General features: G+C 36.1%; 1 long non-coding RNA gene across 1 annotated transcript in view; it reads left to right on the top strand.

Annotated features, from left to right (window-relative positions):
• The window catches only part of LOC149087025 (uncharacterized), a 109,445-nt gene extending 83,776 nt beyond the window's left edge, over positions 1–25,669 (top strand). The window contains exons 2-3 of the long non-coding RNA XR_016192567.1: positions 16,821–16,919; positions 25,444–25,669. This is a non-coding gene — a long non-coding RNA (uncharacterized LOC149087025). The remainder of the gene's footprint in view (positions 1–16,820; positions 16,920–25,443) is intronic.
• Positions 25,670–27,875: the final 2,206 nt, after the last annotated feature.

The raw sequence follows: 27,875 nt of genomic DNA, 5'->3' as shown, positions 1-27,875 counted from the left end.
GTTATTTGCGTATCTTTTCCTTGACTTGGGTACGTCAGCGCCACCTATCGGCGGGTTTTTTAGTTTCCCTTTTTTTTTTCCCTGTCAAAAAAATCCCCTTGTCCTAGCGATGCTAACCCTGCTAATCGTTTTCTATTTCGGTTGTTATTTTTCCCCGTTTTTATGAACTTTTAAAGTCTTTACGAACTTTTTGCTCACCCTTTATATATATAACTAGCTGATACCCGGCGACGTTGCCCGCCCCGTAAAAAATTTATATACGTATAGCTTATTAATTATTTGTTAATCAAAAAATTCTGCATCAAGTAAGAAAAAATTACTTTTATTTTTAAATATTTTAATTAAAATCTTCAGCCAGTCGCTTGTGGATACACAATATTTTTTCGTTTTCCATCTGGTGTGTAGATGTACAAATTTTTGCTATTACCAACACGCGAACAGGTGACGAAAAGGTGTCCGTGTGAAAAACAGGGCTCAAGTAAGTTGATTCCTTGCCACTGCTAATGACTGGCCTTGCGCTTTGTTGATTGTCATGGCAAAACTAAAAGAATCAGAATCACTTGAAAGCGAATGACATTTCTTTTGTGATAATTGGGATACGTGGAATGAAGATGTCTTCTCCTTTGGCACATCCAGTTAGAATCGTTGCTTCAATGATGCAATTGTGCAATTTCGTCACGCAGAGTCTGGTGCCATTGCAAAGTCTCGGTGTGTCCAAATTTCTTAAAAGCATTATAGGTGCTCCGACTTTGAGGGTCAAATTGTGTGGTGGCACACCCGGAATATCCAAAGGAGTTCAGAAATTCTGCAGGATATAGCACTAAATGTCTGTGACAGTGTCAACCGATTTGTAAGATGTGGAGTCTCCTGGAATAATTTTTAGGATTTGTTCGTTGATCTTGTGCACACTGTCATTTTTCGGTGCCAGAATCGCTGTCAGAAAGCCACTCATGGTTTTGGTCATTTTGTTGAATTTTTGGGAAGACTTTGTCTGCAAGTTCTTGAACTGTGTTTAACAACTGGCAAAATCCATTTGGGAACGTAATCGGTCCAGTGCTTGGGTCTACTGGTTGGTCAACTGATGTGAAAATGATAGCAGTGCTGAGTCATTTTGCAGTTGAACTCGCATGTTGGTGGATAATGATAATTTTTTAACTTCGTGCCAGAGTGTTGATGATTTGAGGCAAGCATTGAGTTCATCAGTTGGCGTTGAACATTTTTATTCCCAGTTTTGCCAGCGTAGTTGTTGTTCTCTGTTGTTAGCGACGTCATACGTCCAGCTTGTGCAGCGAATATTATTCAAACGCCTTTTACGCATTTTTTAAATTGAAACTATACCTATACGATGGGCGGATCAGATAAAGGCCGCATTATCACTTACAGGACACCCTGTATATAGGCTAGCAGAAATTCCCGGCGCTTCCCGGGTTTTCTTCAATTACTGGTAGGATTGGAAATATGACAAACCGTTATAAAGGAATAAACTGTTATAATAACAGAATTAAAGGTGTGACAAACCATTGTAAAGGCATATATACACGTCTGAAATGCATTGTTGGAAACCACGGTAACCAAAGTAAACGTTCCGAAAGTGATTGTTGAGGCCCCAAAACCATTGTTGTCCGACAGTTTTTCGCCCATTTCGGGCATTTACCCAGCTCTGACGAACTTTTAAAGTAGCCTACGGTTCAATCCCGGTCCTGTTTGGTATATATGCAAAATCTGGCGACGATCGGTCTAAAACTGTGGATTTGTATAAAGAGCATACATACATACATACATACTTTCACATTTATATATAAGATAGAATATATTACCATTTTCTTCTACCTTAATGTGGTAGATAGTTTGTTAAAAAAAATAACCCCTCGGGCACCAAAGGTGGAAAGTTGTCTACATTTCAACACATATTTTATCAGAAAGTTATTCCGATCATTGATATCCATTTTGCTAATATTTGTGACAAAGGCGGGAATTACACTATAAAAATTTTAGAAAAATTCTTTTATAAAACTTTTCAAATGCAACCAATAAGCCTGTTGGTTACATTCGCTTGAATTTAACCCGATAAGTATATTGGTTGAATTTTTAAAGTTTTATAAAAGAACTTTTATAAAACATTTAGTGTAATCTCAGTTTTATTCTTTCGTTCAATTGAACCGAGCGCAACTCCACTGCAGTGTGTGTGTGCGTGTGTATATACACCTAACAGTCTAAGTGCGTATCTAGTGCTGTGCTTGAATTTTCACTTCTGCCGTCTATTTTTCAAGCAATGAGTGAAATATGGCGATTGAATACTTGTTACGTTAAAAAGTCTGTGTGGTGAGACTTTTCAACGGGGAAATCGGCTCGAAATTGTTAACCACAGAAAATCAACTTCAGTTGGCCACCACTGTGCCTGCAAGTATCGAAACCAGGCCGTCGACTGCACGATGACTATTGCCGAGGCTGGGTAATCAATTATCCCCGTTAATTATAAAAATAATGTCTTACCAAGAAATTGAATTTATTCCCAAAATGTAAAAAATATTCAGAAATTTTACAGTAGAAAATAACGATGCTTCGATCATTTCTTTCTCCGTCAATCCGAGTTAAAACCGTTGAATATTTGAAGCACTCCGCTAATAATAACAACGGGAATGCGAAAAGACTGAAATAATAAAGAAATTTAAAAAAGAAAAAATCAAATAATGATAACATAATTTAAGTAAATTTGAAAGTGACTCGGTAATAATAAAAAATGATAAGATAATTACCTTATTTCCTAATTCAATTTAAAAAGAAATAAATACACGGGGAAAGAAAAAAACATGCATTTCTCCTAGAAATTCCGAATTTTTCATCTGTTCGCAGAAAAGGACCCTTCTTTTTATCACTATTATTATTATTATTATTGTTTCATTCTAATGCTCGAAGAATCCTAAGTGGATCCCAGCTTAAGTGGGGATTTAATTTTCAGTTCGTTGATTTGCTCTAAAACTCAAACTGAATCTCTTTAAGAAAATTGCCGGAAAAATAAAAGGGAATGACGAAAACCATTCTTTCACTGAAAGTAGTAAGCAAAAGGCAATTACGATTCTCAAGGAAATGAAAAATAAGGAAACTCAACCGATGAACATTGCGTATTCTAGCTATCAGACAAAAAAGAACAAAATATACCGTATCGGATTAACTTTATATTTCAGTTTCATGGAAAGCGAGAGATTAGCAAAAGTTGCTTAAATTAAAAATAATAAGAAAAGATAGATTCCTACAGATAGATTCGAAGAAATGAGAAGAAAAAAAAAAGTGTTAATATGATGAGGAAAACTTTTCAGTTAATGAGCAGTGTAATGGATTTTATCCCCCTTATATACGTATAATTATCAAAATTAGAAAAACTACTTCCAACAATTTGGACGTGACGATATATGCGTTTGTAATTAGGAACAAAAGTAATAAAATTATTAAATTATGTTGGGATTAAACGTACTAATAAGTTTCGGGAAGGTTCTTTTTTTCATATTCTGTGCAAGTGAAAAGAAAGAATTTATATTCCTAAATTATTTTAAATGCCATGTTAAACAATCTATAGTGTCCTATTTAAACAGGAAAAAGGAATAAATTTATGATTTATGTTATTTCAGTACTCGAAAATGTTAAATACTCGTACTGCACTTCACCGTACAGTAGAAAAATTGAAATATTTTTGTGAGCTTAAAGTAAGCCGCTCATCAGCGTATCCTCCGCATTTTTTCTATTATTTCATAATCATTGTTCTCCCGTATTCTCAAAACAAACACTTTTTAGTTGCTAAATATTTGTGAGTGAGAAACTAAATGCTTCGGAAAAAGTTCAAATGCAATCTAATCAGTTGGTATTCGAATGGAAGTAGACGTGTCGCTTATTAGCATCACGGGTATTGTTATCACTGTGGTGACGCGAGTGCTGGTGAATGTCCCGTTATTTTTGGAAACATGCTGAGTCGTGACTCCTTTTCTTTTTTAAGTTTTTTAATAGAAGAAATAGAAGAGAGAGAGATTTTTACAACATGTTCGGTCGACAGTTGGAGCCAGACTGAACTCCAATACATGAAGACACTAGATAATGCCTAGCTAGTGGGTGGCATAAAAAACATAATGAAAATGTAAAAATTTCACAAGACAATCAGCGCCACATCACTTTCGCTAAATACTGAACGTACTGATATCATAGCATAAGAAAAAATCCGTTATAGTCAACGGGACTTTGGACTTTTCCCCAACGGGACAAAATACGCAAAAAAGGAAAACACTTTTGACGAAAAATGTTTTTCTTTTTTTGCATATTTTGAAGCTAAAGTTGAACCAGACTCATTTCTTCCTTTATTATTTGTTATCGCTACGAATCAGCAAGAGTGAAGGAGGTCAGAAAAAGGCTCTATATTCACAAAAATTTCTGTATTCACTTCATAATTTACGAATCGGGCAGCAATAACCACATGATCCATGTATGTGTAGAGCTCCTTTTGCAATAACTTTCTATAATGAATGTGTAAGGTAAAAAGAAACCCTTTTATATCAATTCATGGTCAGTTTCTTTCAAATGGACACATTCAAAGTTTCTCGGCCGGGACACTTTCATCAGGGAAACTATGGAACATACAGTTTATCATAAAAAGGACCGGACGGTTCCTTTCGAACTCCTCACAATTTCTGAATTGAATTTTGTTCCTCTAGGCTGCGGAAATAGTCCAAAAAGCTGCTCTCAATGCGACTAATTAAAAAAAAATCCCTGTTTTTCAGTTGACATTTGTGAAAGATAGATGGCAATCAAACTCGGATTTGCAAATTGAATATAATCCCCGGTAGTGATAATGTTTTTAATACTTATTAAACTTACCAACGACGCTTGAGTAACTATGCTTAAGCACCGGTAAAAGTGGTTAATTTAAGGAAATTTATCAAATTTACCAAAATGCTCTGCGATTATGCATAATAACCAGTTATTGAGTATACCGGATTTACACATTTACCGTAACATATATATATTACTGCCAAATTACGGAATCGACCAATTCGCCGATTTCATTAAATATTAACCCAGCCAATGTCCGAATTTCGGACTCAAAGTGGTGATCCCCGATCAAAGTCCGATAACATAGGACATGATTCGTGATTATCGGCCCCATTTGGCGTTTTTTTTTTTTTTGATAATTATGTCCACATTATGGCAACCCATCAAACCGCAGTCACAATGCGTTCATCACTTTTTCTCCAAAATTTGACAGTAATAACTCTATAACTGCTATATATAGGCATGTATCACGTTGGCGATTAAAAAAAATGACGTCTTACGTCTACTGGGCCGCCTCACATCAGTTCACTTCATCAGCACATTGACCTTTGTCCAGAGATCTCTGAAAACTTCGCAAAATGGCTGGCCAAAGTCCGAATCATTTCTGCAATTCGGACTTTGGGCAAAACACTTGGTCAATTCGAGATGTGGCCGGCCCTGTCGCGAATTGGCCAGACTTCTAGCTTTGGCAGTAACATACATATATATGCATGTGCCATGTATACGTTATTCCATTTTGAAAGCAAAAACATTGTAATCATCCCTAGATAATTGAGTAAGCTGCTATATACTGATCATCATTGGATGATAGGAGCACGCTCAGCGTTAAAGCATATAAGAAATTGTCTTGCATTCAATAGCACCATCAATTTAATCTAATAACACACACACACACACAGTTTAACACTAAAAAATTCAAAACTTGAACCAAGTTCTTTTTCACGACTACGATTGCTTAAGAATTCGCGCTCTAACGAAAGATATCCTCATCATAAATATTTAATTAATCTTCTTATTGTCTTAATCTCGCAGTGCTCTTGACAACCAGTAACAAGACTATAAGTATAATTTGTAGCAAACAAAGCCGAAAATTCTTTCCAAACTAGCTTAAGGGGGAAAAGAGCAAAAGGGTAAAGAAAAGCAATATCCTATTTTGTGTGGTTTTATCCGATGTGCCCCTTCCTCTCAATTTTGATGCGATTGAAGAGTTTATCCTCCACATCACCAATAGAAAGCATACATCATAATCCGAAGTCTAGACAATACCGTCCATCTACTCTTCTTTATCCTTACCCCCTTTCTCTTCAACAGTTAACTTTGTTATAGCTTTCAATCATGAAGGATCTAGGAGGATTTTCGGGGGTTAATCCTAGAGCATCCATCAAAATCACTAGTTGTAGAAGAATAATAATATATACATTATAAAACAAAAAATAGGCGCATCAGTTTCTGGAAGACGCCGTCTTCATAGAAAACAAGAGAGGTTTCATTTCTTCATGGGGAAAAAAAATTTCCTGTATCCTTACAATAACTTTTTATTCCAGATTATCTGTAAAAATTCAAGGATTTCTAAACGATAAGTGGGAAAAAAACAAAATAGTAATCCTGGATAATATCCAGCATGGAAATTTGTTTTTTACTTGATACACTTCAAGAAAACGTTTCTTTCCCCTTAAGATTGATGCTAACTATATGAATGATGTAATTTTTTTTTACAGTTTTGAATGTATTTACTAGCATATCCAAGTCTAAAAGTATAAGTAGTTAATATGCTCTATTATACGTAAGGGGAAATTTTTGTGATGGACTAGTGCTGTCACCTATCGAAAAAAAATACAACTATCGGTGATGGTCTTTGAATGAAATTATTTGTTGATTTCAGACCGGTTTGCCGCTTAAAATGAACAATCATGTAGTATGATGTAAATATAAGTAAAACCCCTTTTTATATAACGGGTACTCCTCAGATGCGGTCACATTTCTTTTACGGCCAAATAATATTTTATACTTGTATAATAAACTAGCAAAAAATACCCATGTTTTCTGAAATTACTGGTAGGTGAAAGAGTGATGAACCATTATAATGGAATAAACTGTTATAATGGCATTATTAAAGATGTGACAAACCATTGTAAAGGCATATATACATGTCTGAAACGCATTGTTAGGGAACCATGGTAACGACGTAAACATTCTGAAAGTGATTGTTGGACCGAAGAACCATTGTTGCCCGACGGGTTTCGTCCATTTCGGGCATTTGCCTAGCTCTGACGAACTTTTAAAGTAGCCTACGGTTCAATCCCGGTCCTGTTTAGTATATATGCAAAATTTGGCGATGATCGGTCTAAAACTGTAGATTTGTATAAAGAACAGACATACTTTCACATTTATATATAAGATTTATGTAATTCATACCTCTCATTAAAGATTATTGGCTGCCGGATTGACTAGTCGCAGCGGCTTTTTGCTCTGTTAATAGCGTTATTTCGAATCGTCAGTATAATGACGTGTGTTTTCGCCTAATAGTTTTCGCGTATCGTCACGAATCAACGGTGTTGTTTTTTTTTTGTTTTTTTTCAAACCGAGCACAACTCAGGTCTATTGCCATATTCAATTTACTACCTAGTGAGTTGTGCCGGAAGTGTAAGTGCGTGTACCTAACAGTCTAAGTGCGTATCCAGTGTTGTGTATAATTTTCAGTGCTGCCATCTATATCTCAGTCTCAGAAGTGAAGTGAGTGATGTGTAGTGACTGAATATTTGTACTGTTTGTAGGACTGTTGCTCTCTGTGGCGAGACTTTTTTTAACGGGGAGATCGGCTCGCATTCCAACGGTGTTGTTACTTCAACGGGCAGCGGTTGTCTGAAAGCTTCTCCCGGGGTTTCTTTTGGTCGTAGTATCTTGCCCAGGATAAAAACCCACCATAGATGCGGTTCGTCGGGGTATGTTCTACACTTCTTCAACTGCGTCATGCCACTATGCTGTATCTATTCCATTGACAGGGCCCAAATTTTCGGGCTTCGCAGGCAAAGGAAGGGATCTCGAAACCTTTGCGGATAATTTCTTTCCCTGGATTCGAGCTCAATATGATGCTGGCAATGATGGTTTTGTTGAGGACTGTGAAGTTATTAGAGAGTTATTGGATGTAAATTTCAGTGTATGTCGAGTATCTACCATCGAATGTAGAAATATGCCGTAAGCTAATAATTGAAGATGCCAGATTTTTTTTTAATGACAAATAAAAACAGTCATATTGTTTAAATCGATCATTAGACCTATCATGACCTACGCCACCTTAGTATGGGCTCATGTTTCAAAGACCAATATGTAGTGGGGGCAAAGTCAACAGAATAAAATACTGAGAACCCTTGTGCGTGCCCCAAAGTACATTAGGGGGGAGCTGATATTAGAAAAGAGCTGAATATTCCAACTACCCTCAGCTAAATCCAACAAATCTCAGAGGAACACTTTGAAAAAATGGGAAACTCCGAATACGAGCATCCGAGAGAGCTAGTCGATTACAACCCACGTCAAAGACTAGAATTTCTCAGGCTCAGTACGTTAGTCTGAATTACTCAGCTGTATAATCTTTGTCTATCTATTATTATTATATCTAATCTGTCTGTCTGTCATTAAAGATTATCCCTCTTTTATGGGCAAAATTTCATGTCCAAAAAAGAGGTTTTACTGTATATATTTTGCCTAACATTTTACCAGTTGCGTTTCCGGGAGTGTGACGCAGAACTAACGAATAGGTACATGCAGGAATGTGTGTTTTGAGTGGATTTGTTGGCTAATAACGTATTTATGTTGTCAGAGTAGCTCTTGTTTTTCGTTTTTGTGGGTGATGCCATCTTCTATGTTTTGAAGTAAAGATGGTAAATGCTTGAAATTTCATGTTATGTAAGTCCTATGTAGTAGACCTGCCAGCTCTCTGCAGAGATACTTTGCAAATGGGATACCAGCTCGCATTCACGACTCGAAGTTGGAGATCGTTCACGGTTACAACGAGTACATCCCAGACGTCATCTTCGAAGAGATCGACGTCAATAGTTCCGCACATGAAAATTGCGCAACCATACCACAACATTTACTTCGCGTGAGGCATGTCAAAGTCGATATTTTTTACGTACAATCTGCATGTGTACCGGCCGATGATTCCCGGTATACTAATTTCCCATTCATTTCTCAGTGATCAGTAAAAAGAGAAAAATATAGTTGTTACAGTGAGACTGGAATCGTAAAGGGATACAGAAAACTCGTGCTTTTTATGACCTGAATAAAAGAAATTGTCAATTTCTAATGTAAGGACTTTATATAAAATACACCCAAATATTACATCTATTACTCCGAAAACCATTTACAGTATTTTCGTAACGTAAAGAAAAAATTTCGTCGACCTAATCGATGATTGAAATTCTTGATTCTTGCCACTTTTCTCGTGCTGAAATTTTAATGACTGTTATTTGAATCTGACAAAAATCCTTGATTTCAGTCACCTACATCTTGGCGAATTTTTATCAAAACATTGCGAGATAAATTACTTTCGGAATCATAGACAAAGGAGTGAATTGTAGTAATTCACGCACGTTATTTTGATTGACAAAAATTAAAATATTTCGATTTTTCTCTTATAAACGGAACAACTTAATGGAAGTGTGAATATTTTATGTGTTTTTTTAAAGTTTTTTCCTTTCCATATTTTACTTCAACTTGAGGAATCGAACGCAGAATTTTTATTCCTTTTGAAAACGCTGCGTGTTGATGAAAGAAATAAATTTCAAGTTAATGCAGTTTTAAAACCCAATATCCTCAACTGGGAATTAATGAAAATCCATAACTAACACTGAAAATACATAAATATAATGAATACTTTAAATTTTTAAATTTTGACGCACAATCCACAGGAATCTCTAAACGTTAAATTTACTGGAACAGTTTTACTTTTATTTTCAATGCATCAGGTTTGATAAGATAACTCTAGAGATGTTATTCCCTTATGATTTATATGACGTCTTCAGACGTTGGCGAAAACGTATATACAATACGAAGCCAGCAATCGATATCGGAGATGATTTAATTAAAGATAAACTGCTCCTTCTCTGCGACTTGACAATGTTCCATCATTTATCGGAGATGAAAGTAGAAAACGGCAGCGATAATATTTGATATCTCGGCACAGGAGATGCCAGCGAATCCGGAAGATTCCGAGGCGTGATAATTGATTGCGAATCAGATTCTAATTCGGACGTATAATCCACCATGATGATATGGGGGGGGGGGGAGGGGGGGTGCGAAGGTAAAATTTCTCTCACCTTGTTTCCAGGAAATTCAAATCCTATTTCTTCAGATGCCAACCTGCCTCAGGGAATACACCAATCTGAATTATTACGCGCATGTTAAGTTTGTCATTATACTTATTCCGAGGTGATTGTTATCAAATCGATTTCGTAGAAAGTGGAACAGCGTGCCTTTCATGCGGCGGGACCGTTATTCCTCCAGCTTTTCATTCGATAATTAGCTATAGAATTTTCGATAACAAACTACGTTTGCTATCAATTAATCGCTGTTGAATCCAAGGGTTTGTGTGGGAATTTCCAGCGGATGAAATTCCATATTGGTATGCTACAGACATTAAAATATGGCTACCGGGTGTTTCAGGAAAAGATTCTCCAACTTTGGCATGGCATAACTTGCAAACGGTAACAGGTAGAAAGATGAAACGAGCATTTCGTTTAATGGGCAGGCCTGGAATCTCAAGTACACTAGTAAAACACGTAAAATAGCAGGGGATAAAACACGCTTTACCTGCATTTATCCTGTTTTATCCAACTTTTCTGCGTTTTTCGAATTCAAATATATCCACTTGGCAACGTGGAATTTTTTTTATTTTATTTGGCCTCAGGAGAGACAGAGCAACAACTTTCTCATATGTCTTTTAAGCACAGTATGTCCGTGTAAACAGTTTATTTTATTTTAATAACTATACAATCCTTTGCAACATGAGTGACGTATCTGAGTCCCTACAGGTTATTTGGATACTTTTTACTAATTGGAAGCATGCCTGTAGGATCAACGTTTTGCCAGTAAAATGTGGTGCATGCTGGTAGTTGAGCACCCTGTATACTTTAAATGCATTTTATGGGGGGCGAGGGGGGGTGAAAATAAATACCAACAATAGCATAAATTTGGCGGTGCTTGATGATAATGCTGCCTCGTGATATAACCAACCTCTTTACAACGATATTTTTTCTTGGTTCACAGAGTATCGTTGCATCACGAGGTGACGTCAAAACTGATAATAAAAATACTGAAGTGAAGGAAACAACTCTGATCGTTCTTTCATTCTGACAGCATTTTTTCGTTTGGACAGAATGTTTTTGCCACCTTGATAACGGCATCCACGAGACACGAATGCCAAAACATATGTCGGTGTGTAAATAAAATGTCATTTGTCTTCACGTTGTGAATATTTTGTATAGTTTCGGGCAAAGTGATTGTTTTGATTAGAAATGCACGAAGTCAAGAATTTCAGCTACGTCGTTCATGTTGCAAGGGATTGCATAGTTATTGGAATAAAAAAATCTAAATTTTAATACGGTCTCCTTGTCGCCCAACTTCCAATTGGAAAGTTGTTGCCCTGTATCACCCGAGGCCAACAAAAAAAGTTCCCACGTTTGTAAGTGCAATATTCGTAGAGATATCTGAATCAAAATATCGGAGAAATGTTGGAAAAGAAGTGCTGTCCGTTAGTTTTTGTTGTTTTTTTCCCAATTTTCCACAACCAAACCACCCAATTACTCTAATCACAGTAGAATAAAAATTAAAACTTCATGCATTGAGTATTTGATTGAGTCTGGTCATGTTCTTCGTCGAAAAGCGGTCTTGAAAATACATACACATTCGCTTTTCATGCAAAATTTACATAGCAACATAGCTTCATAACAAAAATAGTGGATATTTGCATATTCGGGCTTATGGCATGCGAGGAACGATAGACTATGATAAAAATGATGGGGGGAAATGTTCAGGAGACTAATTTTTTTAGGGCACATAAACGTCATTGACTCATAAATCAGGGAAAAAACCCATTTGGTAAGTGTCTCGTGATGTTACGTGGTGCATTCGGAGCGATACAGTAAATCTTCATTTGCGCGAAATGACATGTGCGAGTGACCATCAAATGCACTTACCGCTCATGATAAGTCAAAGGAGAAATAAGAACGATATGAGTGTTGGACGTTGGGATGAGAGGCGTTAATGTAATCATTCTACAAATAGTGCGTCACTCTCTGCGATGGGTACTAATGCTATGTTCCGATGCTTCTCGATACTCAAGAAAATGCACTTATGCACCCAATATGTGGAAAGAAAAAGTTATACAAGGTGTCCCGCAAATTCGTACATACTTTAAAAATTCATAAAAATCGTAGGAATTGGTATATTTTGATGCGGTTTGCGAAAAAGTTACTCTCACGAAGAGGGATGTTTTTTTGGTACGGAAGAAAAATTATTTAAATAGTTTGTTCATAAATGGTGCTTCATGGAAGAAAACCACTGGAATAATACAATAAAGAGTCCTCAGAAAATGCAGGATGTAACATTAACACCTCATTTCTGAATTTTCCCTGTTGCTGGCGCTTACATAAACTTGGTCTATACGATGTATGGACCACGGAAAAAAGGAAACGCAGTAAAATTCTCCATTTTTCCCCTGGTGGTCAAAAATTGGACTATTTTTTTATTTCATAAATCTCTCTTTCGTGGTCTCATTAAGATATCCTAAAATTTTGGCTCCCCACACGGGGTTTCTCATAAATTTATAAACAGTTTAAAATTGCACAAATATCAAAGGATTCGGTATATTTGAATGAGGATTGCAAAATAGTTATTCTCACGAAAGGGAAGATTTTTTTCTTAGTGCAAAAATAGTTCAAATTTTTGTCAATAGAAATCGCTGAACGCGAGTCCGGTCAGAGTGATTGGATCTGAACCTTTCGTCGATCTCTAATGAGTCCGAAACCGTTCGTAAAGCTTCAGCTATCAATTCGTGGTTGAATAAAACAATTTCACCGATAGTGCTTTATCCACCAATGCCAACAACACAATGAAAACCTTATGTAAGCGCCAGTAACAGTAAAATTCAGATATGAGCTGTTGGGGCGCGGTAGCCCAGGTCGATGAGATACTCGCTTGAATTACCAAAAGATGTTTAGAGGTGTCGCGACTTCGATATCCGGTTCGTCTTAGTCAGAAACTTTCATGACACGGGGTACAACAGAAACGGCGACATAACCTCACAAAAAGATTGCTGCCGCAGGGAGTTCCACATCGAGGTGTTAGCGCAACAACCTCTCGATGAGTATAAAAAAAAGGCTGCCATTCAGAATCGGCAATAAATTATAGGGCTAATTAGCCCTCGTGTAGGCTGTGATTGATTTTTCCCTTCGCATTTTCATAGTATGATAATACTTTTGTTACCTTGAATATTCGTATGAGCTGATGGTGATATTTGTTCCCAATATGTATTACCTTCATAGTAATGTTTATGTGCATTCCCAATAGTATGAAAAAGGGAAATTTTTGTAATGTAAATAACATATGTGAGTAAAGTTAATGCCCAGTACTGTCAACGGAGGCTCTGTTTGATTATTCCCGTCGCAGTGCAGGCTGGCTCTCTCTCTCTCTCTCTCTCTCTCTCTCTCTCTCTGTGTGTGTGTGTGCGTGCGTGCATGTGTGTGTGTGTGTGTTTTTTGCATATTCTGTAAAAGGAAATGGTGCCCAGCACTGTAGACGGAGGCCTTGTTTCTTCGTTTCCTGTCATGGTGGAGGCACTGTTGTACATATATTTTGTATATATTGTGTATTTAGACCACTCTCAAATCTGTCCTACTTCAACATGCCAACTTCTTCTTTTTCTTACTTGCCCACGAGTCTTTTCCACACTTCTTTTGAAATCACAGGCTGCGGTCTATGGCCCTTATGTGCAACGGGCGCAAGTGCAATTTCTCTCCCATCATTGGATACAGCTATCCATTTTAGTGAAATTACTTGTACGTTGCATCGAGTTTTATGGCTGACTTCATGGGGAGAACGACGCGGTTCGATACTTGCGAACACGGGGCAAGGGTAGCCACCACTATAAATCTTTGACAACTTTTCCAACACAACTCTGCCTCTTTTGAAGTAACGGAAGTAAGGCGCTTTGCATCAGTCCGGGATTGTGAGCGGTTCAATCTGTCTATCTAGACTTCGTGCACAGAAAATGACCGTGGTGAGACAAAAATGATTAAATGAGCTGTTAATCGTACACCCTGCATCAGGGGCGGATCTAGAATTCGCTATTGAGAGGGGTGATTTTTTCACATTGTTAGGGATAGGGTAACTATACTCCCCGTATTTTGTCTGGTATATTCCGGGACAGTCTCTGTTTTCTCCCCGTCCAGACTTTTTTGAAAGAAAAAAGAAATTCCCCAGTTTATTCAGTTTTTTAGTCAAAGTTTTCTTAAATTTGTTATTCAATCAAAAAACGTTGATACAATAATTTACAACAGATTTATTGAATGCAATATTACCATATGCGCATTTCACTTTGGGGGGGGGGGGTCATCATCACCGCGATCACCCTCCCTATCCGCGCCTGCCTGTATTTCATAGGACTCTAATTTGCATATTTCCAGTGCTTTGGTTTCTTGCAGCGTCTTCTATCGACAACAACTTAAACTAGTTTTTTTCTGTACTGGAACTAAATATTTTCTTTGTGATAATAATGTTTTCGCAAACCGCATCCAAGTTTACCAATTCCTTAAATGTTTACGAGTTTTTAAACTGTTTACACGTTTATGGGGCACCCTTTATTTCAATTTACTCGCACAGGGCAGCGAAAAGTTCGTGGAAAGTGCTCCGAGCAAAGCAACGCCGACGATGATCACCACAGGAAAATATGGAAAATAAAACTTTCGAATACACACACACGTGTATATGATTTATTCGTATGACTTGTTACACACATTGGAAGAGAATGTAAGGGGGTTTTGCTGAGATAAACGCATCCCAAAGGAAACCAACGTACGCTGTAAATTATTTATCATCCGGAATTCCTGATGATAATCTGAACGAGGAGGGAGTATATCCGAGTTCTCTTTCAACATTTTGCCGAGATTTATATCGTTCAGCAAAAAGGCAAGAAAAGAAAAAGACCGATAACGTTACAGGACCGTAACATCGGAGTGTGTTGCGTCAGTTCGGACAAATGAGATGGGCCGAAACAATCCCGGAAAACGATGTAACGGGGAAATAGAAACAATAAATGAGGAGAAATTACAGTAGAATACAAAATTTCGGCGTGTGTACGGGTGGCGAGCTCCAGGGAAATGAAGAATTAATGGAATGAAGAAGTTTCCTTCAGGAAAAACACTGAGTTTATTTCTGACTAAGATATGCGAATATGCGTAATGTTCGGTTATTATGCGTAATTTTCGGTTAATTATGCATAATCGCCGAGCATTTTGGTAAGTTTCATGAATTTCCCCTAAATTTATCCCTTTCACCGGTGATTATGAGTAGTATTCTAACGTCGTTGGTAAATTTGATGCATTTCCCTGAATTAATCAATTTACCGGTGATTATGCATAATACCCAAGCGTTGAATCGTTGATAAGCATGATGAATAATACTGTACTGTACGATATACTGTAATGAATACATATAAGTACGATCATAAAGTTTCTTACCATTATATCCGAGTCCGACTATATTCGTCACAAATATTAGACTGATTTGAAATAATTTTTTTCATATTTATCAAATTAACACAGTACACCAGGGTATTATGCATAATAAGGTAAAGACATAATAAGGCCATAAAGACATAATAAGGACATGAAGACAAAATGTAAGACATAAAGACATAATATAAAACATAAAGGCATAATAACAGGTAAAGACCATAAATTTCAATTATTTATCAAGTTTACTGATGCACTTAGTAATTATGCATAAAGATGTCACTCTTTGTACTCTGCATAATTACCAGTAAAAGTGATAAAATGTTCCCAGTATTTATAAAATTTAGCAACGACGCTTGTGGGTGTGTGTAGGTTAGGCGCATTCGTCGATAAAAGTAATAAATTTATCAAACTTACCAAGTCGACTGCCAAATATGCATAATAACAGATCATTATGTATGATAACAGATTTATTACATTTACCGTAACATATTATACAGTATATAACATATCCAAATCGTTCCTTAAGGCCGAGATTACACTGTAAAATTTGATAAAAGTCTTTTTATAAAACTTGAAAAATGCCACAAATGAGATTATTGGTTACATTCTAGAAAATTCAACCGGTGAAATTATTGGTAGCATTTTTTCAAGTTTTATAAAAGGACTTTTATTAAACTTTTATAGTGTAATCACAGCTTGACTACGATTCATTTCCTTATGTTCAAAAATTATACACTACTAAACTAATTATCGTAAAACAATAAATAGTTGATGCAATTAATTTTGTATTAATAAATGTTTTTCATCATTTTCTCTACAAATTTAATCAAGAGTAAAAACAAAAAGAAATTTTCTCGATTTCTCTCATTAATATTTTCAATTCTAATTAAAGAATCCCTATAAATACTTCTAGAAATAAATTTCACGTTGCTTTAGCTTTTTCTTCTTTTATGGTTTCTCTATTAGTCAATGTTGTTATCCAGAGGAATCTGCGGCGTACGGTAACGTTATAAAATATTCAAATATATATAGGAGAGCTATTGCTCTCGCTTGTATCTTATGATCATAAATAATTATATTCAAAAAAAAAAATCAACTCGGAAAATCTAATAACATTAGATAAATATAGAGCGTTCTTTATGGTATGAGAATTATTTGAATTTCCCGACTTCACTGTAATTAATATTTTTTTTTTCAGTTTTATAATTAGTATTTTTAATTATTTATTGATAATTTGACTATTTAAATTGATTATTTTTTTTCGTTTATTCGCAGAAAAAAAAGTTGAAAACATTGGAGGATAACATTCATGGAAAACTCTATGGTCATTATTCTTCTGATGAGCTCAGTTTTGCCTAATAAAATGAAAAGGAGGTAATTGGCTGAATTAATTAATGATTTTGATTAAAAATAGCTGATTAAATACGCGTTTGAATGTTAATAAATAATTTAGTTTTTAAGCTTCAGTTTTTCTCATTTAGCTCGTGTGGTAGATACAGTACCGAAAAATATGAATAGACGCCTATTATTCTCTAATAGAGAATATTGATAATACACCGTGTCCCATAAATTCGTGAACACAGTGGGCCCCTTTTAACCGGATATCAACGATTCCAGCGCACGATATCGGATTATGCGAGGATCAATTCAATCGCCATTGTCCAAAGCTAGTGTAGTTTGTATGGTGAAAACTGGGGATGGAGGATGAATACCAATAAAGGTTCTCGAATAAATCAGACATCAAAAATGGAATGAAATTTATATTTAATGACATTGATCACAATACCTAAGATTTTTTACTTTTCATCAAGAAAGTTAGCGCCCTCTATTGGTTCAACTGGGAACAAAAATGAAATAATTAAATGCACGTATTGAAAAGAGAACTTTAATACCTGGAGGCCCCAGTACCTACTACCAAATCTATTTATCTTAATCTGGTAGCATATTGTTTATTAATTCGAAATGTTTCATTCAATAAAAACATTATGTATATAGTGGTTGATGTGTATTAACAGTTGACGTGTGAAGCGTAATATTCGATTGGGGGGGGGGGGGGAGAGTTGCTGAAATTATCATACACTCATGTCCATAAATTAAGGATAATGCCAGCTCCGGCAAATAAAGGTTCAGAAACAAAACAAACGTTACTTATTCATAAAGCCCATTTATTAAACAAAAGATAAAGAACAAAAACGATGGTGTATGTATGATGCCATTCATGAAAACTACGATTTTTGCTCCCTGGAGCAATTGTAAAAAATATCTCCTTTACAAAAACTTACTATTACATGGTTGGTATGATGGTTAATACATTGTATGTCTCCCATGCGATGAAATACAGTCCGTACAACGCCTAGGCATGCTGAGTATCAAATTATCGATCTGATCTTGGGAAAGATCACTCCACTCAGCAAGCAATGCTCTCCGAAGTTCCGGTACACATGTAGGAGGTGGTGACGGGCTGCAACTCGTCGGCCAAGCATGTCCCACACATGCTCTATCGGGTTCAAGTCAGGTGGGAATGCTGGCCATTCCCTACGGGTTATATCCTCAGATTCAAGGCATTCGTTTACGATGTTTGCTCGGTGAGGACGGGCGTTGTCATCCATAAACACAAATTCTGCGCCCATGGCACCCCTAAACAAACGTACATGTTGTTCCAGAATGATGTCCCGATAAATTTGGGTTTTCATGGTTCCGGTTTGAACATGCAGATCTGTTCTGGAACCCAGTATAATTCCACCCCAAACGAGCAATGCTGCACCACCGTAATTGTGTCGTTCAATGATGTTGTCTTGGTGGTAACGGTTACCTGGCGTTCTCCATATGAAAGTCCGAATGTGAATCAGACTGCAAGCTAAACCTGGACTCGTCGGAAAACATCACACAAGCCCACTGTGACGATGTCCACATTGCATGTGGACATCGTCACAGTGGTCCAGGTTAATCGCTGCCGACAGTGAGTTGCCGTGAGCGGAACACATCTGACAGGCCTGCGAGCATATAGACCAATATCTCCCAAACGTCTGTACACGGTTTGCCTTGAAACTGTGGTACCCGTGACTACAGATAGCTGACGAGACAGGTCGGATGCTGTGCTCCGTCTGCTTCTTTTGGCAGTTACTGCCAAATACCGGTCTTCATTCGGCGTTGTAACTCGGGGGCGACCTGTACTGTAACGTCTACTGACATTTCCGTTATCTTGGAATCGTTGCCAAAGCCTAGAGATGACACTTTGGGCAATTCCAAGTTCCTCGGATACTTCCATCTGAGTACGCCCACATTCCAGGCGGCCGATAATTCTACCACGTAAAAAATCATCCACATGCGTCCTCTGTGTCATAACTATTCGCTTATGGCACTGAGCGCCTTACAGAACTCTTGTGAACAATTTCACTTGTTTGCCACCATTCCGTATATACCCCCCTCTTACACTCTCGTCATTGTCACGTACTATCGGCATCATCTTGTGGCTTCCTGAAATTTGCATATCATTCTTGCAGATGTGTGTGATAATTCTACAGGTGAAATTTTTACTTTAGATTTGATTTCTGATTCGATTTAGTGATTCTGAATTATCCTTAATTTATGGACATGAGTGTATATTAAGAGGGGAACTTCAACATAGTCTCTCTAAGACAGAAATTTTGGTACCGGACGATTTTATCCGTTTAACCGAGGTATACGCGTTTATCCGATTAAGCGGGATGGACCGTTGTTTAAAAAAACCCTTACAAATTGTAGGAGTTAGTATGTTTGAATACGGGATTTACGAAAAAGTTATTCTCACGAAAGAATATTTGGAACAAAGGGAATAAAAAAAATTAAAACTTTTGTTGCTGAACGAGAGCAAATCGGAAGTGATTGGAACTGAGTCCGAAAAGTTCGTAATGCTTCATCCAGCGATTCGTGGCTAAAGTAAAACAACTTGTACACTATCCCTTCTGAGACTAACAAAAAAAAAAACTTTCCATGTTTCGGAATGCAATTCACTGAAATATTGGAATTTAAAGAAAAAAAACATGAAACAATTGGGTAAGAACAACATAATGAGCTTATTCGTTAGGTTATGTTCTTTACATTTTCAGTGTTTTAGAATTCAATTATCTCAGCGAATATTGCTATTTGAACGTAGAATTTTTTTTCTTTGGTCTCAGGAGAGGCAGGGCAACAACTCTAATCTCCAATTGTGGTTTTTAGGACACGATATCCGCATAAAAAGTTAATTTTTGTATTTTTTTTAACTACCCCCCCCCCCCCCCTCTGCAAAATGAATGACGTTATTTGGATATTTATTCTGTGATTGAATGTATGCCTCTAGACTTCCCAGTTCAGCTGTAACATGCGACCAAGGGACTTCCCTTACTACCCAGTATATAAAATAACAGAACAATAACAATATTTCTGCATCACTACATGAAATCATCACAAAATTGACTCATTCCGACATGCCCATGAAGATAGACTAGAGTTGTCCCCAGTTTGAAAGAAAGAATTCAAAACGAAACGAGTATAGCTCTGATGATATGAATACGTTATGTCGGGATTACACTACAAACTTTTGGTAAAAGATCGTTTACAAAACTTGAAAAAATCAGCAAATGAGGCTATTGGATACATTCGCGCGAATGTAATAGATACAGTCATTGATTGCATTTTTCAAATTTTACAACAGAACTTTTATCAAACATTATGTGTAATCCCGGCCTTGGAGCCACACTTACACACAGAACACACATTTCGAGTGTACCAAGATGTTAGAAATTCCGCGGAGGTATATATACGTGGTGAATGTACGGTTAAGTAGTCAGATATCATTCAACTAGTATATAAGTTATAAAAATTCTGATCCTTATTGCAATCACGAAGCATTTAAATTAAAAATTGTCTTTAAAAATGTAAAAACTAGATAATTTAATGCTAAACTTCATTAAAATAAAATTGATACCATATTTTAAGAAAAAGTAAGTCTCAAAAATTACCAGTTTTACTCTAATAATTGCTTTCGTTTTTTTTTACTAAAATTCTTAAAAAAGAATAATTAGAAATAAATTCTTAAAATTTTATTCTAAAAAAAATTAAATCTCTTCACATATATATGACAAATTTTAATGAGCTATAAGACACAAAATGTGTGTGTGATGTAATTATCCAGTTACGTGGGACATCAAACTTGTAAACCTGACCATAGATCATGCCCTCTGTATATATAAGCGTCAAACACGGAAGACCATAAACCAGTACTAGAATTTTCTTATTCCCCCCATTGAGGAAAAAATGTTCTACACAGTATATGAATAATAATCCATAACCTTTTGAATGAATGAATCATTGCTAGGTGAATGTAACTGTGAAAAACAAAACATTTATTCATAAAAGTTTTTTGCAATCGTGTTTCGAATATTACATGAATGTTGCTTAAAAATAACCGTTTTCATAGAAAATGACACATAGGTAGTCCAACATTTATTATTTTTTTCACCACTTTGAGCCACTTTCACTGCATTTTATAGAAAAGCCTAAAGAAAATCGGGTAACGTAAAGACATTAATCTCTTATAAAAAATATCATTGAGACTATTTTTAAATATTCTGTTAAGATAACGTATGAAACTTAGGTACGTGGAACTCCAGACAAAAGTACACTAACTAAATGAACACTTTTTAGTGGTTACATTACTAATGGCTGCCTTTGATGGTTATCGGCATAAACAACGAACAGCAAATTAAATAGCATTTCACCAATGAGAGCGGAAGATAACAATGCCATGATAAAGTCTCTCTCTCTCTCTCTCTCTACACTAAATGCAAATGGAAACCATTTTAACTCTTATACTTCAAAAACAGAGGAGAGATTATATACGTTAAAATTCGAAACGATTTCCAAGATTACCACAATTAGTTTCGACAACGTGCTATTAATGCTACACACAATGGCTAGGATCTAGCGAAATTAGAGAAGAAGGACTAGGAAAGAATAAACTGTGTGAATTCGTAATGTCTTCGGAAGTTGGGAGCCATAATAGTCGCGTATTATCAGAAAATGAACGCTCATCGGAAACATACTTGTAACGTCGCCTTTACCTTGTCTCTCTCCCTAAGCAAAATACATACATGAATGTCATTTGGAGTTTAATTAGTGTAAAGTACACTCGAGGAATTCTTTGAGACTAGCTCCCGGAAAAATGAGTATTCGTGTCGGAAATGATGGAGTTTGATCCTCTCAATCCTGGCGTAATCTCGGCGTCATCTTTGTTTGAAGTCACGATCCGGTGAATAAATATTCATTATATAAATCGTGGTTCTTTTACACTCGCGTCATCAACGGGAATATTTATAGCTATTATTTTCCGATTCAGTATAGTTTATACAATTACTTATTATGAAGAATGCCGGGAAGCAACAAAGATTCGACGGGAGATTTTAAAATTAAATTTATAAGCATGAAAAAAATATTAGCAGTAAAGGAAAATTCAGTTTAAGATTAAAAATTTTAACAAAAAATGTCAATTAGGCCGGTATTACACTATAAAAGTGTGATAAAAGTCCTATTATAAGACTTGAAAAATGCAGCCAATAAGGTCAACGGTTACATTTTCTAGAATGTAACCAATAACGGTATTGGTTAGATTTTTCAAGTTTTATAAAAGGGATTTTTATCAAACTTTTATAGTGTAATACCGGCCTTAGCAACATTTGCGAGGAAGAAATTTAAATTTTTTTATAACCCAGTACCCGGCCCTGAACCTGGAACATTTTAAGAAACTTTCGTCGACATAATAGGTGGTTGAAATTAATGGTGTGTATGGGAAACTTTGTCCCCGACATTTCTCAAGTGACGGGGGCCACTTAAGAGTGTAAGTGACCGTGTGAGTTAGTGGGTGATTGCATGAGTGACCAAGTGAGTTAATAAGTTACAGTATGATTGACCGAGTGAGTATGCGATTGATTGACCAGGTGAATATGTCGGTTACCGACTGAGTAGGTCGGTCTGAGTGAGTGGTTGACAAAGTGCCCGTATGAAAAACTCACTCGCTCACCAGCTGACTCATATACTCTCACTTATTTACTCATACGATCACTCACCCACTCAATCACAGATAGATAGATAGAACCGCTCACAACCCCGGACTCACGCAAAGCACCTTACTTCCGTTACATCAAAAGAAGCAGAGTTGTGTAGGAAAAGTTACCATATATTTATAGTGATGGCTCCCCATGCCCCGTGCTCGTAAATATCGAATCACTCGCGTCTTTCTCCCCATGAAGGCAGCCATCAACTTGATGCAACGTACAAGCCATTTGACTAAAATCGATAGCTGAACCCAATGACTAGGGAGAAAAATTGCACGTGCGAGCCCAGTGACACATAAGGGCCGGAGACCGCAGCCTGGGATTTCGAAAGAAGTGTGGAAAAGACTTCTGGGCAGGAAAGAAGAAGAAGCTGGCATATATTGAAGTGGGAGAGATTTGAGAATGGTCTAAGTCAGTGATTCCCAACGCCCCCTTAGGGGTGAAGGAATGTTCCAAGGGGGTGGTAGAAGCGACAGGTATAACATAGGATTCTATGGGTTAGATTGCGTTGGTGGCGATGGGAGAAAAAAATTTCTGAAGGGGCGAGATGGGGCAGAAAAGGGTGGGAAACTATGGTCTAAATATACAATGAATACAAATTACATATATACAACGCCTCCACTGTGACGGGAAGCGAAGAAGCAAAGCCTCCGTCCACAGTGCTGGGCAGTTTTATTTCTCTTTCCTTTTACGGGATATGCAATACGTGCACACACAGATCCTCCACTGCGACGGGAATAATCAGAGCTTCCGGTGACAGTCACTCATTCACACGATCAGTCTCTCATTCACTCATACAGTCACTCATCCTCTCATTTGGGCACTCTTACGGTCACACATACACTCACTTGGTCACTCATACGGTCAATGACCCACTCACTTCGGCACTCGTACGGTCACTCGTTATTCGGTCACGAAAACTATCACTCACTCATACGGCCACTCACCTGCTCACTTGGCCTCGTCTGGGGTTAAATATTAGTGATTTTAAACGTCAGGGGGCGGTGTTCGGAGGTGAATTTTTCTGATCTGAAAATTTGTGATTGTTTTCATCTTTAAGACCAATTACTCATTTTTTCCCCTTCAAATTTGTTCATTTTAATACGCAAAAAATTTGCAAGTCAAGAATTTTACTTATCAATTGCTCGACGCATTTTCAAAACTCTATTTCTTCGAGAAAAATTGACAAAAATATTTCACTAACTGAAATTTTTTGATTGAGAACCGTATAAAAATTTTGATTCTTGCATACTTCTCAATTGAAGATTTCCGAAAGCGAAACTGTTACAGATCGATTATCGTATTTTCTAATGTCTGATCCTGTAGATGCAAATTCTATTCACCAATAATGAAATCTCGAGGAATGAAAAGCGTTTTCAGTCACGCTATTGAAGAAATAATTTACATTTTTCTACTCACAATCTATATGCTATCTATAATTTTTTTTTAAATTGTAAGTTTATTTAGGAAAGAGAAGAGGATAATTTAACTACATTTTGAATTTTCTACTTTCGCATTTTTCTTTTTCATTTTATAAAAGAAAAATGAGTTCTAAATAAAATTAGGTTAAAAATATTTCGATAGAAATCATTTTCCTTGGCCTATTTCAATTAAAACATTCAAAAAAAAGCTGCAGTTAATACTTAAATTCATATTTTGTTAGCAAAAATTTCACCGATCATAAGCAGAAAATAGAAAGTTCTCATACTCTATTTTTACCTCAAATTTTTTTTTTTTTTGTAATGGCTTCATAATCAACATCAACTGTAATTACTGTGAGGTTACGAGTGTGTGATTTTTGTACTAAAATAAGGGCGCTCAGCCTTTAAGAGAGTAAAGGTTTGCAAACGTGTCGCGGGCATTTTAGTGATCAGTAACAGTGTTATCCGAAAATATATTTTTGAAGAGTATAAATTTGAGAGTAAGTTTGTGTAATTTTCTCTCTTTTCCAAAATTTTAAGGAGTATTTTTTTTTATTAGTGAGAAATATAACTCTATTTAAAAAAACTAAATTTTGCCTCCAATTTTAATAAGTATTTTCAATTCTCAACGAAAATTGGGGGAGTAAAATGGAATTTTCATACATGAATCACGCGTCTACATGCGTATTGGTGAACAGTGATCTCTAAGCATGCCGCGAATCCCCTGGGAGATCTAAAAAATTGACGTGGGCCACTTGAGTGATCTAGAAGTATGCTGCAGGTAACTTAAATTATCTAGAATTGCACCGCATATCAATAAAGTGATCTGCGAATATGCTGTGGGTCACTTAAGTGATGTGCAAATGTGCTCCGGGTCACTTTAGTGATGTGTAAATGGGCCACGGGTCACTTTAGGGATGCGGGTCACTCAATTATCTGTGAATATGCTTCATATCCCTTAAGTGACCTGAAAATGTTCCAAAACTCACTTAAATGATGTAAAAACTGCACCGCGGGTCACTTTAGTGGTCGGTAAATGTGGACTTTATTTCTTTTTTACAAAGTTATAGGTTTGAGGTCGCGGGCCGCATAAAATGACTGGAAGGGCCACATTTGGTCCGTTTCTTTGCTAATTTGCTTTATCGATTAGTCGATAGAACAATAAATGGCAGTAGATCATTATTTCAAGTATGCCCAATTCTTTTCGTGTCGTTAATGATATCCGTTGCATAAATCTCGAGAAATTTGCATCCAGAAGCTATCGATTCCAGATAGCGTGTACCACGCTCTTTTTATACTGTTATTATTATTTTATGTATGTTTGTATGGTGTGTTCGAACACACATTTCCATGAGACAACTTGGTTTTTTTTTATATTCTTTTTTTTTTTTGCTCTGGCCATAGATTTACTTGGTTGTCGGATGTGTCGCCGTCATTAGCAGATCAGCTTAACATATACGACGTACACGATATAGAACTGCAGACAAGACGAGAGCAAAAGAAAATAAACCAAAAGCCGCTAAGAAACAGACAAACTGGAGACGCGGAAATCCCACCATATGCACATCTGGCTAATGATCCTATTCCATACGCTTTATTCCGCGAAGGGGCGCAAATAAAAAATTCTTGTTTTCTGGTAAATGAGGTTGGTTTCGTTTTTTTTTTTTTGCTCTTTTCGGAACGGATCGAGAATTCAACCAAAAAACACACACAATATGCGTCCATCTTATTCTTTTTCTAATGTATTGTACTTAAATGTACGTACTGTATCGTGGTCTTTGGTTATTGTGAATTGAAATCAAGTAAAAATAATCATGTAAAAATCACACTTTTTAGTGAAAAATTATTTTTATATTTATCAATGATTAATTGTCTCAGTGTGACATATTTTATGAGATTGTGATTCATATCATTCCTAAAATAAATGATATATTTTTGTTTCAATAAACCACAAATATCATTCATTCATAACTCTTTGAGACCTTGCGGGCACGAATGTGCGGTTGCTTTTTTTTCTCACTGTACAATTTTTTTTTTTTAACCTCAGAGAGTTAAGCTATGAGGGCAGCACATAAAGTCGTAGAATTTGAAGCTTTGAAGAGCTACACGAGCTCTTGTTGGCGTTTAAAAAGATATCTGATTTCTTGAACATGTTTTACATTGGAAGAACGCAGCGATGTCGGGGCGATGTGACCGAAATTTTCAAAATTTTCAACGCGATGGATGCGATGGACCGTGAATCTATTAATACACCATCAATCAACAGTTTCTTCGACAAGGGGACGCTAGCATTGGCGTACGCAAAGGGGGTTTCTTTGGGGTTCTAACCCCCTCCCCCCCGAGCCAAAGATTATACTGTTATTTTGCAGGAAACACCCCCCAGAAAGAAAAAAATTCTGAAACCGCCTCGAGAAAAGTCTGCTTACGCCTATGGACACCATTATTGTTTAGTAAGGGACAATTCCAAGTCGTAGTGTCGCATGGGTTGTTAATAAATGAAATGACTTACCTCCTGGTGGGAATTCTAACACAATTGGCACGTTTAAAAAGAAGTACGATAGACATACTGTGGTAAATCGAGAAGCTATCCATACTTAAATATGACAATCATAATATTTTTTATAGGCAATTATTATATATTATTAATGTTTTTTTCTTTTGTGATATATGCTTTTATATTAGGTTGCTGTATTTTGGTTATATTTGTGTATCCGTATTTTTTATGGACATCGTTTTTTCATCCACCTCGTTGAGCAATTTGCCTCCTGTGGACCTTTGTGTTTATATTTGTATTTCTTTTTGAACTTTTAGGGGTTTTTAAGATGGCTTCAAGGAGAAAGCGCTTCTGTGAAAAGTGTGACTTATTACATAAAATTGAAGAACGAAATTCTTAGATTTTAAAAATGGAAATTTTGAAAAATTAAAAATTGTATGTGAAGATGAACATATATATACCTTGCATCACATTTGAGCAGAAAAAAGTTTAACGGAATGAATTATTTCTTCACAAAAAAATCAAATTGTACATTAAAAAAAAAAGAAAGATTTGTGCAGACATTGATGTTTTTAATGAATTTTTTGAGTATCAAAAATGCGAAAAAACGTCTTTAAAATTCTAAAAAAATGATTGATGAAGTCTGAAAGGGGATATGAGAGTTTTCAATGAGGGGAAATATACATAAATAGTATACACACTGCAACGGTACCTGATACAACGATAAATTCCACTACAACGATAAACAGTAAAACCCTTTCTTAACGAACACCCCTGCACTATTTGTACTTTTATATATTTTAAAATTTATATATATTTTTTAATAATTTATATATACATCATTAACTTTAACATAACAACTGTTATATTTACCCGAGGGGAAACTGGTTTAATATCTGAAACTTCAATTAAGGTTTGTCACGGACTTTTAAACTCCAAAATATCGATGTTTCAAAAATGAATATTAAAAAATATTTTAGTTAATTGCAGATCAAAAACAAAAAAAAAACCTGTGAACTGGTTGATTGGTTCTTTCAAAATGAAAAGAAGGAGTAATGGAATGGCAATATAAAAGTATTCTTGTAACAAATTTTGAACTCGTTTACTAACACACGTATTTTTACAAAATTTCAGAATTTTTAGTGCAGTATTTTTTTTTTTTTTTTTTTTTTTTTTAATGTTACAGACAAGCTCAAAAACTACAATCTGAGAAAAATTTCGTTTTAAGTATTTTTCTCTCTTGTATACAATTATACTATATTGACTTCTTTTCATTTTTAAAGGAAAAATTGACGGATCGATATGATTTTTTTTACGTTTGATTTGCGTCGAAATGGGTTAT

Source organism: Pholcus phalangioides, unplaced genomic scaffold (genome assembly GCF_987345545.1).
Source record: "Pholcus phalangioides strain wild (caught in Gottingen) unplaced genomic scaffold, Ppha-v1.0 ptg000004l_1, whole genome shotgun sequence".
In the NCBI taxonomy this organism is placed as follows: Eukaryota; Metazoa; Arthropoda; class Arachnida; order Araneae; family Pholcidae; genus Pholcus; species Pholcus phalangioides.
Note: the sequence above shows the minus strand (reverse complement) of the source record. Positions and strands in the feature narration are given on the sequence as shown.